The 6,819-nt window shown below is 32.2% G+C and overlaps 1 pseudogene; it reads right to left on the reverse strand.

Annotated features, from left to right (window-relative positions):
- Positions 1-5,052: 5,052 nt before the first annotated feature.
- On the reverse strand, positions 5,053-5,998 carry LOC140694532 (olfactory receptor 5M1-like; annotated as a pseudogene).
- Between the last annotated feature and the right edge of the window lie 821 nt (positions 5,999-6,819).

Here is a 6,819-nt window from a genome sequence, read left to right on the forward strand (position 1 = left end):
CCTTTTATTAGTGGTGGATGTAAGTAGGTTATTTATTCATTTATTTTAATGGAGATATTGGAGATTGAACCCAGACCTAGTACATGCTAAGCATGCACTCTACCACTGAGCTGTACCCTCTCCCCCTTGATGAGTTTGAAAATATGTACATTTTGTTTTTGTACTTATAAAGCAATAATTGCTTATCATGGAAAATGGGTGCATAAGACATAAAGAACAAGTTTTAATTTTTGCTTAACCCTAGTATTTTATAAAATTATAATAATGTATATATTGGAGTACCCTTCTTTTTCATAAAAATACTATATAACATGATTTGTCCTTTTTTAAATTGGGAACCTCTTTGTTTTAATGTCTGTATACATTCTAGGGCAAAATATGTCACATAATATTTAAACTCTCCTCTAAGATCACAGCCAGCACAACCTTCCAGGGATTCTAGTTACACACAGCAGGACTCAGTTCTATTTGCATATGTCTGTGCTTAATTGTGTATTAAATGTAGGCAGGCCTCACTTTGAATATGCTGTGGTCACAGAGTTCCATGCAAAGCAAAGACACATTTCCAGGTTCCGCCAGTTTCATTTATAGGAGATCACAGGGAGTGAGGGCTGCCTGCATGAATGTATCAGTGGTTTCCTTTTTCTCAACTATAAAGCTGACATTATGATGAAAATCTTCACCCAAGTTTCTATTTTCAGCATATGCTGAAAAGTGGACTGAGTAGAAGTGTCCATTTCTAAGGCTCCTAAAAACATAATGCTAAGTTAATTTCTAGAAAAAAATGTATTATTATTTTTCCTGACATCATCAATGTACAAAAAAGTGCCAGTCTTTGAACTCTCTTAAATATAATACCCAAAACAGTATTTAATTCATATTTTTATTACCAAGAGTTTTACTCACTCATTTTAACATTTTAAAATTTTTATCAATTTTCTATTCATAGCCTTAACATGTTGTTATTTGAATGATTTCTATGAACTTATATTTTGGTACTGTCTCCACTTTGTCTTATTTGTAGCAAAACCTTTTGTCAACTTGTTGGGTGCTGCTTAATTTTAAATTATTTTATGATCAAATTCAAGTGAATTCTATTGTGAATTTCTTTCACTGCTATTAAGCTGAGAGACATCCTTTCGCATTGCTGAAGTATTTCAGTTATTTCAGTTCTGATCAACACGGAATTTTTTTCAGTGACTGACTCACAGTTGAGAGTATGCAGGGCATGTCAGTTCTTTAGAGGGGCAGTGGTTGGCAAAAGGAAATTCCAGTAGGAATAGGAGTCTGTATTTAGATATCTTTGTTGGAAAACTATGTTACATTATGGACACTGGGATGATGCAAAAATAAATGTTTTTAGAAGTGTTGATAATTAAACAGCATTAATGCCCCTAGGTTACATGATTTCCTCCTAATTTATAGGCCACCACCTTTCTGGCAAAAAAAATTAAGTCACCTGTACATTTCATCCCTAATCTGCCCTCCCTAAAGCCTCCATTCCATACATCTTCTCTTAGTATCTGGGGACTGAACTATAGTGATACTACTATTTTAATTTTTGAAAAATTTTTATTGACATGTAGTTAATTTACAATGTTAGTTTCAGGTCTACAGCAAAGTGATTCAGTTATGCATATGCATTTTCTTTTCAGATGTTCTTCCAGTATATGTTATTATAAGAAATTGAATACAGTTCCCTGTGCTATGCAGTAGGTCTATAGCAGTATTACAAATAATAAAATATGTTTGAATATTTTCCAGTAATTTACAGTAAATATTTATCATGTGTATGGCCATTCAATTGTTTGTTTTTATGTATATGTATGCATATAGCTCATAAATTGAACCAGTATATACATAATTTCTGGGTTGAAAATATTGGATAGCTAGAAATATCTGGTTTGTATTCTCCTGAGATAAATTTGAAAGGGAAAAATAATGAATATAGAATTTCTCTACTAGGAATTAAAGTGTGTTTTAAATCTACATAAATTACAAGAATTTAACTTAAAATACTTATAGATTGGTCAAAGAAGAAATTAAAAGATTCATTCGTTGTACAGAGAAGATAACATCACAAGTTAGTGGGAAAATAAAGCATTGCTTAATAAACAGCAGTGGAAAATGGGTTAAAATGTGAGAAAAAGGTTATATGTAATATTACAACATACAACAACATTGTATCTCAAATATTCAAGATACTTCTGTAAAATATGGCTGTGAAAATATTTAACTAATGTATGTCCCTCACTGGTTAAATATACATATATTTGAATTCTTCTGTTCCATTTTAAAAATTCCTTTCCTAAGAATTTCAGTTGAGACAACAAAGAAGCTAATAATCTTAAATACTATTTTCTAACATTAATAAAGTTACAATGAATGAATGTAACAAAGCAGAGAGATTCTGAAGGCAAATTAGTGGCTACAAATGGGGAAAGGACAGGGGAAGGAGTAAGACAGGGCTATGAGATCAGAGGTACAAACTACTATGCATAAAATAAATAAGTTGCAGGAAAATATTGTACAGCACAAGGAATATAGTGGAGATTTTACTATCACTTTCTTTTTTTCAAATTAAAGTATATTCAGATTACAATGTGTCAATCTCTGGTGTACAGCATAATGTCCCAGTCATACATATACATACATATATTCATTTTCATATTCTTTTTCACTAAAAGTTATTACAAGTTATTGACTATAGTTTCCTGTGCTGTAAAGAAGAAACTTGGTTTTTATCTATTTTTACATATAGTAGTTATTAGTTACAAATCTCAAACTCCCAAATTTATCCTCTCCCATCCTCATTTCCCCCAGGAAACATGATTGTTTACTATGTCTGTTTCCATTTTGTATACTACTCAGCCATAAAAAAAGAATAAAATAACGCCATTTGAAGCAACATGTGTGGAGCTGGGGATCATCATTCTAAGTAAAGTAAGCCAGAAAGAGGAAGAAATTATCGTATTATATCACTCGTATCTGTAATTAAGAAAAGAAAAAAGGAGACACTAATGAACTCATATACAATAACTTTAAATGGAGTATAATCCATAAAAACATTGAATCACTAAGTTGTACACCTGAAACTAATATAATACTGTAAATCAATTGTACTTCAATTAAAAAAAAAAAGGAAAAAGAAAGGTACAGTGAAATGTTTACTCTCAAACATTACTAGTCATAAGTGTACATGGTTGATGACTTCTGGAGAAAAATTTACCCACAGAAAAATTTAGCACTTTAGTCAGCATTTCCACATTTAGGAATCTATCCTAAAGGAAAAATCAGAAAGATATATACATAGATATATTAGACAATCATAAAAACAAACAGGATAAATATGATAGAATAATGGTTTCTGAGATAAACAAATAAAAAATATATCAAATGCAGAGAGAAGTTCTCTTTTAGAAAGAAATTACAAATAAATTGTACTTTTATTCAAAATTGAAATTACATTTTGTTCCAAAATTGAAATAGCTTTCAGTATTTTCAATTTTATTTTCTACAACTGATATGTAATATTTTTATAATTAAGTTTAAGTATGATTTGATATTGTGTATTACACTACATTAAAAATTATGTTCACTAAAAATTTAGTCTGTATGAAAAAACAAACATTATACTATCAATTAAAAAATCAATATTCAAACTTGTATATGGCATAATATTCCAACTGTGTCTTATTAACTATAAGAGTATATAAGCATATCAATTTATTGAAAAAATATAACAAATACATGCAGGAATTTTCCTTTGGTTTAGGACATATCATTGGTAAATGCTACTTTCTCACATCTGTCCCCAAATTTATTTATCTATAGTGAAAATATTCAATAGAATCAGCCTTATTCAATTAACTGAGACTTAAGAATGAAGTTCAATTTTCTAAAACTCAGGTCATCAGGATGATTTTTTGGAAATTAATTTGAACACATTACAGTAAATTTAGACATTGGTTCATATAAGCACTATGGTCTTAGTTAAAAACAGAGTGCACAATATTAGAATACAAACATTTAAAGCAGTTTAAAGAAAATTAAATCAGTTTTTCAATGTGCAATCATCTGGTTGACCACTAATGCACATACAATGTGAATGATTCACATATCTATTTATATACACTTCTATACTATTGATTTTCTCAATTGAAAATTTGAGAACGACTAGAATAGTGTTATCTAGAAAATAATGTTTCACAGATAGATTTATAAACCAAAATAAACATTGGGTTTTCTCTTCCAGAGAGATGGGTAGACATTTATTCATCTGTATATTGTTTCAAGGAAATTTTTCTATCTACAGGTCAATTGATAGACTCTATTAACTCTTGATAAAGTAGACCTGAGTCAGAGCTACTACATGAAAAGTACAACTAGAATACCATTGTACTTTTCGATGACTGAATTGGATCCATATCCCTGGAAACTCATGGAGACATTGACAATTTAATTTCAATGTTGAGGAGCATAATCCAGTATTTACAAACAGACAAACAGTTTCTCAGGATACCTATGATGTGAGTTGGGGAAAAAATTAAATTAAAGTTTAAAGCATTGGGTGATCCATATATTTAAAATTTCCCCAAGATGAATCCAGAGATTAAATGGGCACTGGAGTCATTGTTCTATATCAGAGATTGAATAAGAAATTAGATCATAACATTTCTAAAAAATGAAGTGTAAAACTTAATCACTCAGTTTAGAACATCATGGTAGTTCTGCAGACCATTAAATTCAAATGAAATGAATTTCTAATGTTACCAACAGAATGAGTTAATTATAATATTTACAATCAAATATGTAAAGATGTTAAATTGTTATATGGAATTACTGACTATTACTCAATTTATTTTCAGAGGTTCTCCATTAAAGAAACTATAATTTCATTTCAGCATTAAAGTTTGTATTAAAATAATTTGTCTTGAAGATATTAATTTTGAGGAGATTTTATGAAGACAAATTATGACTATAAAAGTCTAGGTTTTCTTTTGGAGGGAATCACTATGTTATTACAAATACTTAGTAATTACAAACAGATGGCTAAATTGCAATTCTATGAAAGGGATTTCCTTTAATCATTTGCTTCATGGCAGAGATCACATGCTTATTCTGTAAACTGTTGATCAATGGGTTTAGCATTGGACTCAAAAAACTATAAAAGACTGCAATTATTTTGGACTGCTTGACAGAATTCTCAGATGGGAGCCTTAAGTACATGCAAAAGAGGGTTCCATAAAATATAGTGACTGTTGTCAGGTGGGAACCACAAGTAGAAAAGGCTTTGTGCCTGCCTTCTGTAGAGCTGATCCTCAAGATGCCGGCCATGATGAAAACGTAGGACAGGAGAATGATGAGGAGAGAGCTGCAGAGGGTAAAACCAGCAACTGCAAACATTGCCATCTTCTTGACTCAGGTGTAGAGCAAGCCAGCATCATGAGAGGAGGGTCAGCACAGTAGAAATGGTTGATTTCATGGGAGCCACAGAAGGACAGGTGGAAAGTCAGCAGTGCCTGAGAGAGCCCATGAAGGAAGCTACAAGAGTAAGTGACAGTGACTAGAGAGAGGCAGATGCTCTTGGACATCTTGCTGCTGTAATGTAAAGGGCTGCAAATGGCAACATAGTGATCCAACGCCATTGAAGCAAGGATATAAAGCTCTGTGATCACCAGGGCAATGGAGAGCAGACACTGTATGAAGCATCCAGCATAGGAGATGGTCTTCTGGTGTGAGAGGAAATTGTACAGCATATTTGGAGTGATGTTGGATGAATAGTATATGTCTACAAAGGACAGGTGGCTGAGGAAGAAGTACATGGGGGTTTGGAGGTGGGCATTGGTCCTGATCAGCAACATCATGCCCAGGTTCCCTGCCAGCGTGACTAGGTAGATCATCAGAAACACCCCAACAGGGTCTTCTGTAACACTGAGTTGTCTGTGAGTCCCAGGAGAATGAATTCTGTCACCAGAGTGTGGTTTGGGGAAGACATTTTTTATGCCTTAAAAACTGGAAGTGACAAAGAAAGTGAGGAGTGTTGTCTGATCCAGCTTCTGCATTTATTCCATCCCTTTTATATTTACTCATTGGCCTATTAATCTATGACAAATCATGCTTTTCTTTCAACAAATACATCAAAATTTCTACACAAACATTTTTCCTGTATATCTGGCTTATCGCTGTCTTCTCTATAGCTCAGGCTCTCTTTCTCTCCCTTATGTGTATATATATATAGGATTAATTCATTATTAATATGCAATTATACTATATATGAATATACTCTAAGAATATTGCATATTTTAATACATACATTCATACATTTATACCTGTCTTCTTGGAGAACTTCACATTCGATATTTTTTCAAACTTTGTGGGAAAAAAAGCCAAAGGAATGAAAATCAGTTATGAAAAGCATCAGGTCATTAGCATCACTCAAATGGACAAATGAAGGAGTTTGGGTTTCTAGGATCCCAGCAGCTCTGATAGCCTATTGTTCAGATACATACAGAAGATTCATGTTCAGTACAGCATTTTCACCTGAACCGCATTGCTGTCTGTCTTGATCTCAATCAAAGGATGTTGAATTGGTGAAATTTATCTCAACATATGGCTAAAAAGTTTCAGAATGAAGAATTTTTCTCTCTGCTTTTTGTGAATTCACATACTCATTTATTCTTTTACACTGCAGAGATTGAATTGTTTTTTCCTGTTTTAGTGTCTGGTGTTACAGCAATGAACGAATCCCTCAACCTCATGGAGCATATATTGTAGGAGAAGGAATAGATGTTAAACTCACAGATACAGATATATCAC

This window comes from Vicugna pacos, unplaced genomic scaffold (genome assembly GCF_048564905.1).
Source record: "Vicugna pacos unplaced genomic scaffold, VicPac4 scaffold_21, whole genome shotgun sequence".
Classification (NCBI taxonomy): Eukaryota; Metazoa; Chordata; class Mammalia; order Artiodactyla; family Camelidae; genus Vicugna; species Vicugna pacos.